The sequence below is a fragment of the Excalfactoria chinensis genome, chromosome 3 (assembly GCF_039878825.1).
Source record: "Excalfactoria chinensis isolate bCotChi1 chromosome 3, bCotChi1.hap2, whole genome shotgun sequence".
Lineage (NCBI taxonomy): Eukaryota > Metazoa > Chordata > Aves > Galliformes > Phasianidae > Excalfactoria > Excalfactoria chinensis.
Window position 1 is genome coordinate 35370777 of NC_092827.1, and position 13605 is coordinate 35384381.

The window sequence follows — 13605 nt, forward strand, 5'->3', positions numbered from 1 at the left end:
CTTTAATTATATTTTCATTAGTCATTTGAGTTTGTTCTTTTCCTTGACTTTAATGCTTAATTTAGGCATCTTGTTGTACCCTGTTCCAAAGTGCTCATCCATTACCTGTGGCTAGGCATAGCATCTCTATTCCTTTCTCCCCCTACCCTCATCTCATGAAGGTAATTGATCTGTGAAAACAATATTAAAAGTAATAGAGTGGATATAGAGGTTGAGGAATCTAAGTCTTGAGAAATGATTAAAACATTTTAAAATATTCTAAACTTTTTCAGAAAATTGGAAATTATTCTTTGATTTTTTTATTTTATTTGGTCATATTTTGAAAAAGGGAAAAGACAAAATTTAGTGCAAAGTACACAGAATTTGACACAGCTGCCACTGAAGTCCCTGGAAATCATTTATTTAGATAGGGTCTTTACTGCAGTTAAAATAACAACTTCGTCATTGTTTTTTGTCTGTATTAATGAAATATTTGGATTCCATTTTAAGTTGCATGAAATATGCAGACCAACAAATTGCTATCAAGTCTTAAAAGGAGACATCAACAGTCAATACCACTGATTAAATTCAAAATGTTTTTGGCTTCTATTCAGAGCACTTTGTTTCATTAAAGGTAGAGAAAGAGATAGATGGGGGCTTGGGTAAGGGTTGTATATTTAGTGAGTCAGGAAAGAAAAGACTAAAAGAAAAGAAAGAAAAAGAAGAATTCTCTTGATCTAGAGCCAGTTCATGTCATTGGAGTGCCAGACTACAAATGCATGCTCTTAAATGAATATATATATATATTGTAATTCTCTGACTAAACAGAAGTGAAAATTATGAAAGTAAACCAATAAGACAAACAGATTACCTGTTTTTAAATGTTGATATTCCTGTAATATTCTGCACTTCAAAAATACTATCCTTAGTTTCTTCTTTGTTGCACAGTACAACAAATTAAATGGCTGATGAGTGACACTTCTTTCAAGCTTGTTTCTAAGTGTATTTTTTTTATTTTTTTTTTTTTTTATTAAGAGAAAATGGTTCATAAGCAATTTTTTTGTGGGAAGAGAAGGAACAGATGACATGAGAACAGAAGAACAGGCGCATCGCGAGTCATTTGAAATTGTATGGAGACAGTTGTCTCTTACTCTGAAGTCTGTATTCTTGGGTTACAAAGGAACAACAGAGGGAAATTTTCCAGTAATATGTTGATGAGAAGCTGGGGGAAAATCCTACCTTCACAGAAATCAATGGCAAACATCTATTGATTGCAAAGGAGCCTAGATTTCATGTTTTGTTTTGTTTTGTTTTGGTTTGGTTTGGTTTGGTTTTCCAAGATAACAATTGTGTCCAGTTTCAGCTCTAGATACTGAAGCATTTATGAAGTTATATTCTGATTCTAGTTTAAAATGTCTTGTTTACTAAATGCCTTCTCCTCAGCTTCTGGACAACACTATTGAATTACAAAGAGTCTTTTCCTATTGTTCTTGTAGATCTGAAATTTTCCTTTTCTTTCAAATCATCTTTCTCTTTCACACCTTCTAGCTCCTGCCCTGCTTTAGACCAGTATCCTGCAGTGGACATAAAAAAGAAGAAAAGGAAAACACTTCCAAATAACTGTTTCTATTCTGTAATGCTTTATTTTACAGCCTATTATATTCTGAAATCAGACAACAGTTCTAAGCAGATGGAAATTGTAGGACTATTTTTCTAATACAGAACAGTTAAGAGAGCATTTATTTCATGCCTTTTGCACAGATTCAGAGTGAACATTCAGTTGAGTATGGTAGTAGTCTTGCAGAACCAAGCAGTGTCTAACATAACATTCATTCAAAAATGTGTCTTAACAATGATAGCAACATTCAACTAAATTACACTTTTTTTTAAACAAAGGGGATAGAAACAGTAATTGAAGAGTCAGCTTTTATACCTTAGAATGCCTTGTTAAAAAAAAATAATAATAAAAAAGGAAAATCTCAAAGATCAGAGGGCCTCCAATGTGGTAGCACACCCCAAAGCCCTGCATGGCCTGTGATCTTATGACTGTAAGAGTTTCCTACACAACCATATAGGAATTTGAAAAAAGAATTTGATCCCCTGTATATATATAGGTGCCTGGAAGGCATTTATAGAATAGTGTCTTAATGCGCATCTGATCTCTTCACAAATGCACTTTTGCAATCATTATATACTTAGGAAGGGTTTTTTAGCTAATAATTTTAGACAAGTAAACATGTCAGTATCTTTGTCTAAAATATCAAGACAGGAATAATGAATCCAAAACTATTCAGGTGGTAAGAGTGGAGAAGCTATTTGTTCTTGCAATGAATTGTGAATGACATGCATGCATTAGGAATATACCTCAGAAAGATTAGAGCATTTCTCTCTAATGCATTTTAATGTATCTTTTTATATTTGTAATTTATTTATTTTTTCCCCTGGGCAGAAAAGGCAAGTACTTTTGCTTATGTAATGTATTAAAGATGACATATTTTTCATCCTTGATTTTATGGTCACTTTATTATTTCATAGCTTTTAAAATGTTAAAAATTTTGTTAGACTTCATGGAATTCTGATTTGAAGAACACAAAACAGGAAGCTGTTTCAAATGTTCCCACTTGATCCATCTTTGTGCTGACAGCACAATGCCTGTAAAATCCACCTGCTGGAAGTCGGGTGGTTTATGCAAAGGGATGTCATGGTAATTTGGAAACTGCTGAATACAGGGTGAAGCTTTTTCCTGCCCCCAAACCTACCACACCAGTTTTTCTAGCTCATTACATGCCAAAACTTTTGATTGATGTGCTCACTTCAGTCACGGGTAATTTTAACTCCTATATTAAGTAGCTACTGCTTCCAGTCCATTATATTTCCTTGTATGGGGTAAATCAGAGCTGAAGCTTGGCCTATACTGGCCTGACCTAAAAGCTGAGTAAGCCTTTGTTTAGTTTTGTGTAGGCAGCAAGCCAACATTTCAAAACAGCTTAAGCAATCACACTACCTTTTCTTAATTGTCATGATCCCTTGAAATGGAGATTTTTAGAGCATGGCATTTTTAGGGGAGTTCATGGAGTTAAGAAAACTGTTAAAGGCTTTCTAGATATTAATATAAACCTTTTCAAGTCATTTCAGTAAAATAATAGATACAGCACAGAATAGCATGTGACTGCTTTGCACTGTTACCGTGGGGGATGAAACTCCTAGTTTTGCACAGCTTAATTCTCTGATTGGCTTTGGGAACAAAAGGAGTCACTGTGGGTGTTTCTGTTTGTCTGTCAGATTCTCAGAAAATAATTCCCTGCCTATGATGTAGTTGTGTAGAACCCAGGTTCAATTTAGAGAATGAAATGATTACCTACAAAGGGATTAATTCATCCTTTCTACAGCTCCTTAAACGGAACAAAATCTAAAATGTTTATTTAGGTACTCTGCATAACTAATAGGAAAATAATAGTACTTCAAGATGAACAGTTCATTTCATCTTAAAATTAGTGTATAAACAGGTGAGGTTTTAGTGACTGTGAACAGAAAGAGCTGATACATCTGTTTCTTAAATCTGATCACTAGATTTAAGTCTAGGACTGTGTGTCATTGACTTATCTAATGATTTGAGAACTATACAATTTTATTGTTTGGTAAGTTCATTTTTCTCATCTCATTTCAGATACCACTACTCAGTTCAAGATGTGGCTTGGTTTTTATGGAGGAAATGTCCATTTAGGTTTGTGAACCTCAAATTCTGAATTAGACATATAATTCAAAGTTCACTGCAAAGCCATTTAGTGGAAGATTAAGCATTTACTTCCCACCAGTGCTTCGCTAATGAAGTTCATATGTGCATTTCAAATACAGCCATGCAGATGACGTGGTTCACTGGTAAGGCAAATTTATTAAATGGTGCTGATTCTAAGCAATAAGACCCCAAAGATAAACAGGTATTGTCATACCAAGCTCCATTTTATTTTTTCCATAATGCACAGAAGAATGTGCACTTCTCACACCTAGAACTTTAAAGTAATCTGCTGAAGGTTTATTTAAGTCCTATACAAATCCATATTAGTAAAATCACAGTATACTAAAAAATAAAACGTAGGTATCATTTACTAAATGCAAGCATTATAAATATTTATATTTACAATCTTTGAGCTAATTGTGAAGACTTTTTTTTTTTTTTCTTTTTTTTTTTTTTCATCATCAGAAACTGATAGGTACTCACTGAAAGTAGTTACATGTTTCACTCATGGAACATGTCTTATTTCACCTCTTTGTGATGAAATGGAAAATAAACAGAGTCCTGAATTCCAGTAGTCCTGTGAAAAACACTACTTAAGCAGAAAAGCTAATGAAGAACCCATTCTGTATTGAGATGACAAAAAATGTGAGATGTTATTGGAAAAAGGTTAAAAGTTATGTATTATACTCAATATAATGAAATTTGACTTGCACTTAAAAACTTTACCTTCCATTTTATTATGCCTCCAGATTTATTGTGCCCACTGTAAGGTGCTCCACGGTTATCTCTTTCATTATGTAAATATGCATATCACCTTTTATAAAGAATCAGATATATCAATTATTGAAACTAGAGGAACTTAAAGGTCTCTTCCAACTCGAACTATTATATGATTCTAGGATTCCATGATCAACCTTTTTGAGTTTAAAACAGTAGGGGTATAAAGATTGGCACAATTATGTATATGTATATCAATACCTGTGTTATTACTTCCTCTAGCTACTGTGGCAAAAGATGCTTAGTGTGTTAACTCATCCAAAGGCTTTCTCCTGTGTTAGTAGTAGTAGTAGAAATATGTAGTTAAAATATTCTGACTGTACTAATGTAGAAAATCTTCTTTATTTTAATTAGAAAATTAGGCAAATGTCTCAAGGAGAAAAAGGACAAAAACAGAATATTTTAAAAAAATAATTACATAAAAATTTGGAACAATTAAAAGCACTTAAACAAAGCTAAACAGGTGCCACAAAGGCTGAATTATCTACATTATAGACAGTATATAATACAAATAAAGAGATAAGCTCTAAAGGGAGATGCCAGAAGTCTGCCCTCTAAAATCTCAGATTAAAGGAAGTTATTAATAATAAAATCAGAGAACAGCAAATCTAAAATAGTTCTCAGATTGCCACATAATATATCCCCTGGACAAGTCATAATCATCTTTGCCTGTACAATGTACACATTTCTACAATGTTCTGAAAGATCTATAGTGCTGCGCACAACCTCTAATGTAGTTCAGAGATCTGTTAATGTTACCTTACAAAGTTTTTCTCTCCTCCTAGCCTGAAACCCTCTTGCTGCAGTTGAAACTGCTGCTACCTGTCCTAATCACTATAGATACTAAGCACTTTCCTTCTTTCAGTAGCTTCCCAGGTGCAACCAACTATGTGGATACGAGCAATTTCCATTGAACAGGACTTTTTGCACTCAAAGAGGCAAAACTTTATTAACAGACTATAATAATTTAATTTAAAGAAGAAAAAGGTGAAAAAAACATTTTTTTAATTTTTATTTTTAATTTTGGCAGACAGGGATGGACACACCATTTCATTAAAATCAGGCAGAAATTATTTCAATATATATATGTATGCTATAAGATTTTAACATGAAGAAGTTTGGTGTCAAACTACCAGGAAAATTCACCTCGACAAGGGACCTTTAAAGAGCTCTAGCACTGACTCTTAAAAATTCTTAGAAAATTTGACTCTAAAAATTCATGGTATAGAATGAAACACTGTTTTCACAAAAGAATCTAAATATGAAGGCAGGGCTAATTTTTCTTTGACCCAAATGTAATACCACTATGAATAGCACAGTAACAAGTTGAGGTGATGTTATTGTAAAATCTTATTCAAAGGGCTTTTTGTTGTTGTTGTTGTTTTGTTTTGTTCTGTTTTTCTTCCATTTTACGTAACTTTGTAGGCCCAACTAATTTATGTTACCTTCAGGACCATTATTTTCTCCTTCCTTTGCTTGGAAAGAAACCATAAACATGCAGTTTTACATGTTCCCTTTTGTTGTCTAGTTAAATCATTAAGTAAATTCATTTCTTCATGAGATTCCAATTTTAAAGTAAATATATAATATCTGTAAAAAAAAAAAAAAACAAAACAACAAAACATAATATCTCTAAAAGAAGAAAAAATCTACAAAGGAAAATAGCACTTTTTCTTCGTAAAATAATATATTTTAGGATAAACAAACTCCTGTTTGTTTGTTTTCAGTATGGCATAGACATTTTTAATTTTTTTTTAATGTATTATTTAAATTGAGTTTATTTATTTGTTTGTTTTTTAACTGAATTTATACAGATGAGATGTTGCTCTTATTCTGGGTTCAGAATGTTAAGAAGCATCTGTATTAGAAACACTTTACCACTATGGAAACACCAATACAGTAGACGAGCAAAATGTTCCTAACGAAACCATTGTTAAAATTAGCCTTTGTCTCCACACAATAAATTCCCTTTCTTGAAGTAAATTAAAGAACATTTTTGCTGGTACTGAGGAATCTACAGCAGGTGTATACACCAGCTTAGATATATGAATTTAAATTCACACTCCATACCTTATGGATTTGAACAAAGTCTTTAAGATAGATGTAAGTCAATTGGGAACACACTTGGAAAAACAGCATAAATTAATATTCATTATTTCAGTCTGAAATTGAAATAAATGTGTTTAATGAGATAGTGTTGGGATAAAAAAATTAAGTTTGGAGCTAATTTGTTGAGATATTTTGCTTGCAAATACAATATCTGTGTAGTTTGAATCTCAGTTTTCACCCCTTCTTAGTAATTCTGCCAGTTCTACCTTGAAATATATTTTATTCAAGCTCAGCTGTCAGCTTTCTTTCAAGTATGGCCTTCACATATAAGCAAATGTGTGTCAAGCAATTTAGGAATATGCCTGAAAGAAATATGATTTTCCCCTGTGAATCAGTCAATCCTCTCTTCTTCCTATACTACCTATACAATTCTTATAAATGATGCCTTCACAATTCTATTGGGAGGTAAAGTAAGTGAAATGTTAATGCAGTGCTTGTGTGAGAGAAAATACATGTAGGTTCCCAGTGCTCTGTAATCGTAATGTTTCAAGATCATATTCATATCCTTGAAATGTTATTTGCCAGAGATACTACAATGTATATATATTTTAAGGAATTAGAAAAGAGAGAGTAAAAAAGAAAGAGGACAGAAACATAAGTAGAACCAATGACACTGTGTGAGAACCAGTTTAATTATTTCACTGCAATTGGAATCTTGTGAAGGATTTACAAACAAAGGGGTGGGCTTGTGATTAACATGTTCCCTTGTCCCTGAGCAAGCTTCCCCTTTGATCTTTTCAGATGACAGGAGATGTGTCTTAGGAATTAGAATGTAATGCAGTCATCAGCTGTGATTGATGGAAGGATATCAGGGCTGAGTAGGAGGAAACTCTTCAGGCAAGCATGCGCCACTGTATTTCACTGCGCCTCCTCCTAGTTATTTCCTCAAAGGAGCCTTTTCGACTAAGTTCAGCATGTCATTAGCAATAGTGCTACAGAGGCATGTTTCTTTTTCTTAGCTATGATCACTGTACTCAGTGTTAGGTGCCTCTTTCTTTTGACCTACTTTGGTTTGCAGCTTTGCCTTTAATAAGAATGGAACACTCTTTTCACAGGTTGATTCACAGTAATGTGGCTAAACCATAGGGAAACAAAAAATAATAATGTTCCGTGTAAATTTCCTTCCTCAAATCTGAACTACCTTAGTGATAAAACACACAAGATACAAAGCAGGGTAGATTTATTTATTTATTTATTTAGAGTAAAACAACTAAAATTGGAAGCAATATAACTGCATTTGCACTAGCTAATTTGCTTTATTTTTTGTTCAAGAGTATTGGTACTGGTCTACAGATTGATTCATCAAGAATTAGGCAATAATAATGATGTTCAAAAAAATTGTTCAGAAATTGCTTTCTCAGTACTCAGCATGCACAAAAAGATATGTATGTTTCAGTACTCTAGAATTTAAACAATTTTTCACTTGGATTTAAGGAGCAGACTTAAGTTCTTTTAGTTTGAGATGAGTAGGTGTTTTCTGTTTTACATAAAGATATCTAAGTACTTTATGTAATTGTACAACTTCCACAAATCTAAAGTAGCTTTTCTTAAAGTAGTGTGGCTGAACAAGAAATGTATTGAGAAACAGAAGTCTACTGAACCAGTTAGAGCTTTTAGGAGTAGCACATGACTGTGCCACAAAGGGAGAGCTCCCCTGTATCTGAAGAGACTTTGTGGCATTAGTTCTTTCCGGGATTTATCCTTCACTTACTAGTTTTTTATTAAACTCTACCAAAGTTCAAGGAGATTTCTCTCAGGTGGTGTATTACAACAGCATACAGCAGCCTTTTGTAGGCTAAATATAATTAGGGTTTGCTGATTGCTAAGAGAATTGGAGGAAAAACATCAGGAAAAAAAAAAAAAAAAAGCACAAATGCACCAAAAAAACCCTGCAAAATTCATTTATATCTTAAGCTATGTTCAGAGTTGCTTGTGTGAATATAGATTAAAGTTTAAATAAGTACTCACTATGGATAGCATATATACACTATAACTAGTTAATTAAGCCATTATGAAAAATGATGCAATAAGTAGTCATTAGAGAGACTCACAATAGGTTAACCTCTCCTTTCATCTCACTTTACTCTGTTGGTATTTTTATTATAGCTGAGAAAAGACAAAAAATAATGTGTGAAAATTAGATCAGGAATCATGGTTGCTTCTGAGTGTAGCATACCTCAGAATTATTTAAGTCATTAAAAAGGGACATCTTAATTGTCAAGGAATGAGCATCTCCCTCTTTCTTTCTTTCTTTCTTTCTTTCTTTCTTTCTTTCTTTCTTTCTTTCTTTCTTTCTTTCTTTCTTTCTTTCTTTCTTTCTTTCTTTCTTTCTTTCTTTCTTTCTTTCTTTCTTTCTTTCTTTCTTTCTTTCTTCCTTCCTTCCTTCCTTCCTTCCTTCCTTCCTTCCTTCCTTCCTTCCTTCCTTCCTTCCTTCCTTCCTTCCTTCCTTCCTTCCTTCCTTCCTTCCTTCCTTCCTTCCTTCCTTCCTTCCTTCCTTCCTTCCTTCCTTCCTTCCTTCCTTCCTTCCTTCCTTCCTTCCTTCCTTCCTTCCTTCCTTCCTTCCTTCCTTCCTCCCTTCCTCCCTTCCTCCCTTCCTCCCTTCCTCCCTTCCTCCCTTCCTCCCTTCCTCCCTTCCTCCCTTCCTCCCTTCCTCCCTTCCTCCCTTCCTCCCTTCCTCCCTTCCTCCCTTCCTCCCTTTCCCTTTCCCTTTCCCTTTCCCTTTCAAATGAGAGCATTCTAAAGGTACTGATACCAGTCCCGGTCTGAGTAGTCAAATTGAGCTTTTAGACCTGAAAAAAAAAAAAAAAATCTCACAGGAGGGGAATATCAGTAGTGAAATAAGACATCATAAAAGCTATTTGTTCTTGTAGAACAAAAGAATGTTTTCCTGAGCATAGGAGAAATAAAAATAATATAATTAAATATAAACAGTCAAACAAAAAACATTCACATTTATTTACTTGCAACTTTATTTTTTCCTGTGAATGATTTTACATGGTATCTTTTCAAGGCTTTTTAGTGCTTTTCTAGTCTGCTTGTAATTTTTCATTGAGATCTCAAGATGATTTTTTTTTCTTTTTTTTCTTTTTTTTTTTCCTAGCTCTGTCTATATCAAGAGAGCTTCTTGTCTCCCACTTGTCTAGGCCTGCAGTGCTGTGGGGCTGTGTTGTTCTCATATTTACTTGTGCCTCATTCCGACATGATGATGCTCTGATTGGGTTGCCAAGACTAAAGTCTAGGTGTGGTATAGTATGGCTATCCTGCATGTAGACAAAGTTGCTTTCCCTAGACTAGAAAGATTAATAAAGAAGAAATAATTCCTTTTACTGGTGTTACAGCTTTCTCTCAAATCTGCTTTTACCAGGACTTTACCACTGAGTTTGTCCTGAAAACAGTGTAATCCTTCTGACTGTTTTTATTATTACTGTTGTATAAATAATATCACTTATAAAAGCAAAGTAAGAAATCATTACAGAAAAGTAAGGAGTCCCAGGGATGGGATTGTCTGCTTAAACAATTAGCAATTTCCTCACAGTTTTATTTCAAGTGAGCTATTTTTCACCCAGAGTTTGTCAGGCAACAGTCGGCAAGGCTGAGTAAGCTTCTACCAGGCAGTGTGGATGCAGTTGCATCAGATGAAATGCAGCTGCTTTATCTGGGTAATAAGGAAGTTTAACTTGGTAGTGAAACATCATATCAGGACAGGTGCTGTCAGAGACCAAGCTCTTTGGTGGGAGCCATAGCTTAAATATTGTCCTACCCAAGCATTGGTGTGCCTCCCTAGACAAAGCAGAGAAAGCCTTTTTGAAGGTTAGGGAATCATTTAATTAGTTTCACATAGACTTTGCATTTTGTCTAGGGCGGAGACCATAATTGTTACAAAAATCTGATAAGATTTCTTACTGATTTCTTCATGAAAAGGCAGCCAACACACCCATTAGTTACACATATTCTTGAGTGCCATCTACTGGCACCTTCCCTATTAGAATCATGTATCCACGTTTGCACGTCTGTATATATACTTATAGATACATGCACACACACATATGTACATATATGCCTATATGTGCAAATATAGATAAATACATATTTGTATGTATGTAACAGATTTGTAACAATCAGCTTACAGTGAGCATTTACCAATTTGAGAGCTCTGGCCTCATTGTAACTGTGCTTAGAAGTTAAATTAACAGAATTAATGAAGAAAGTTTTCCTGTGAGACTACATTCAATATTCCTAACCAATACCATGCCCCCTCCCACATACACAAAATTCACAACACTGAGCTCCCAATCTCACAGCACCTTCTGTTCCTCTCCAAATTAGCTGTTATAATTGCTCTTTCCTCTGAGGGAACAATAGTTTCTGTTCCTTTCTCAAGTTTCCAGAGCTGGCAAAACTTTTAGAAATTGTACATCTTTGAGCTGCCTCCTGATCTTTTCAGACATGGCTTATGTTGATCATCGAGGATGTAAATGTTAACAGACAAATCAGTGCTAAGTACAGACACTGTAAAACTGCCTCTCATTTCATTTGAATTGTGTTCCTTTTCATTCAATTCCTTTTAATTATTTGTCTGCTCTAATTATAATTAAGCATAAATCACTAGTTAATATTTTTTGAAGAAAATTTATAGATCTTTTTTTTTTTTTTTTTGGGGGGGGTCTTTCAGGTAAATGTTCAAGCATCGAGAAACACACTTCTGACATTGGAATTGGGAATTTAATGGGTGAAAACAAGGACAGAATTTTGCTTATGACATTTTGGTTGTTTATATTTTATCACTGCAAGTGGTACAACGTTCTGGTCTACAAAAAATTTTTCATAAGGCAACGCTAAGGAGATAATGGTAATTTTCTAAGGTCTATATTCAGGATTAGTCTTCATCATTAGTCTTTATCAAACATATATGAAAAAAAGACATACACTCTCTGCATATGAGGTTGAATCACAGAGACTACACATCTGTACTCTGTCCAGATGATGATATAGAAGTAGACATTTACCAGAAACTACTAATTATGAACTATCAAGGAAGATGATCATTTGCATCTTTTCAGCATGGTCATGACCTACTCCATGCTTGACACTCTTATGACAGTAAGGATTGAGAAAAAAAATTCATGCATCCAGTTCTCATTTTCTCCTTAAGAAGCAAAATTCAGAACTGAATCCAGGACACACAGAGTTATTAAATATCTGTAGAAATAACATTCAGGAGAAAATACTTTTCTCAGTGTATAACTTTGTCATGGAATCTCATGAAATGAATCAAGACCCTGACTTAAAACGCTTTCTTCCCTTTTTCTTTGTTTTTCTTTTTCCTTTTCTTCTCTTTTTCTTTTCTTTTCTTTTCTTTTCTTTTCTTTTCTTTTCTTTTCTTTTCTTTTCTTTTCTTTTCTTTTCTTTTCTTTTCTTTTCTTTTCTTTTCTTTTCTTTTCTTTTCTTTTCTTTTCTTTTCTTTTCTTTTCTTTTCTTTTCTTTTCTTCTTTAAATAATAATAATAATAACAATAATAATAGCAATAATAACAAAGCAAGCAAGCAAAGAATCCCACCAGTTTTTTATATAAGAAGAATAACTTTCATCTGAAAAATTTACAGGAAAGAATAAAAAAGCAAGCATTTGCAAATAAATGTGCTTAATTTCGTGTATATGAGTAGCTTGAACAAAGTTTTGTATAACACATACAGACTAAGGAAAGTTACCTCTAATTTAAATTAACACAACATGGAAATGTAGCAGTGTAGAGAAGAATATTAAGGTAAGTACAAATCAACTTATACAAATTAGTCAATCTGTTGTTTGAATATTCTAGTTAAATTAAAAACAAAAAAAAAGTTTGTTTTTTTTTTAGTTCCAATTACTATCCAGTTACTCTTTCTGATCTCTTTTTTTTTTTTTATTCATTGCTTATTGTTATGTTCTACTTAAAAACTAGACTCTACCTATTTTTTACAACACTTAAAAATAATCCTTACTAATTATATATATGCATTTATATAAAAACAATATATATATATTTCATTGATGATTTTGTCTTTATATTAAATCTCCACTGATTTCAATTTTATGAAACAATTGTTTTACAAACTTTGAAGTGATTGGGTGTTTTAACACCTGGCTAGTTCAATATTGCTTTTAGGAATTTTATTTTTCTACAAAAATCTGTCCTATCTGCAGAAATGTTTTACACTCAATATGTTGCCTATTGATTTTAAATTAGTTCAAAATAGAATAGAAACATAAACAAAAGACACTACAATTTTACTGTTATCCAGTTTCTTCCTTTAATTCTGTTCCTGTAGTTTAAGTGCTTGACTTGCTCTATGTAATGAGCTGAAAACTATGAACAAGCATTTGGGAAGCAAACTTACCAATGGTTTTCAGTAAAGCTGTATTCATGTCACACAGAAATCCACTCCACTTATCCTTCAGAATAGCTGGTACTAGTCATACTCAAGGTCAATGGAAACACAAATATTGATTTTGATGTGTTTTGGACTAAGATCAAAAGAAACAGGAACTTTCAATTGGCTATTTTCCATTGGAGGAAAAGTAAGATTTTCACCCACTGCTGAATCATGAATAAAGAGCAATATCAAGATTTAGTCCTTTAACCCTAACCTGTCTTGATAAGATCAGATACTTAGTTGAAAGCAGTTTTTGGAACACAGTATGTTAAGAAATCTTAATATTTAAGCACAATTTCATGCATTATGATTTTGTAAATATGAATACAGAGAAATATTATTCAATAGGCAAATACATTTTCATTCAGTTATCCTGCAGTATATTTAAACAGTTTTACTTCTGTAGAGAAAACAGATAGCAAATGGGAGCTGTACAAATCTCTGTTGTCTAAGGTAGCAGTTTTTATAGTATCTCATTGTAATCTCTCATAGATTTTCTGAAAATTTCAGATTTCAGGTTGAAATATTTTCTGTTTAATCTCTCTATGATATTTACTGATACTGCCATTATCCTTATTACTTGTTACAATC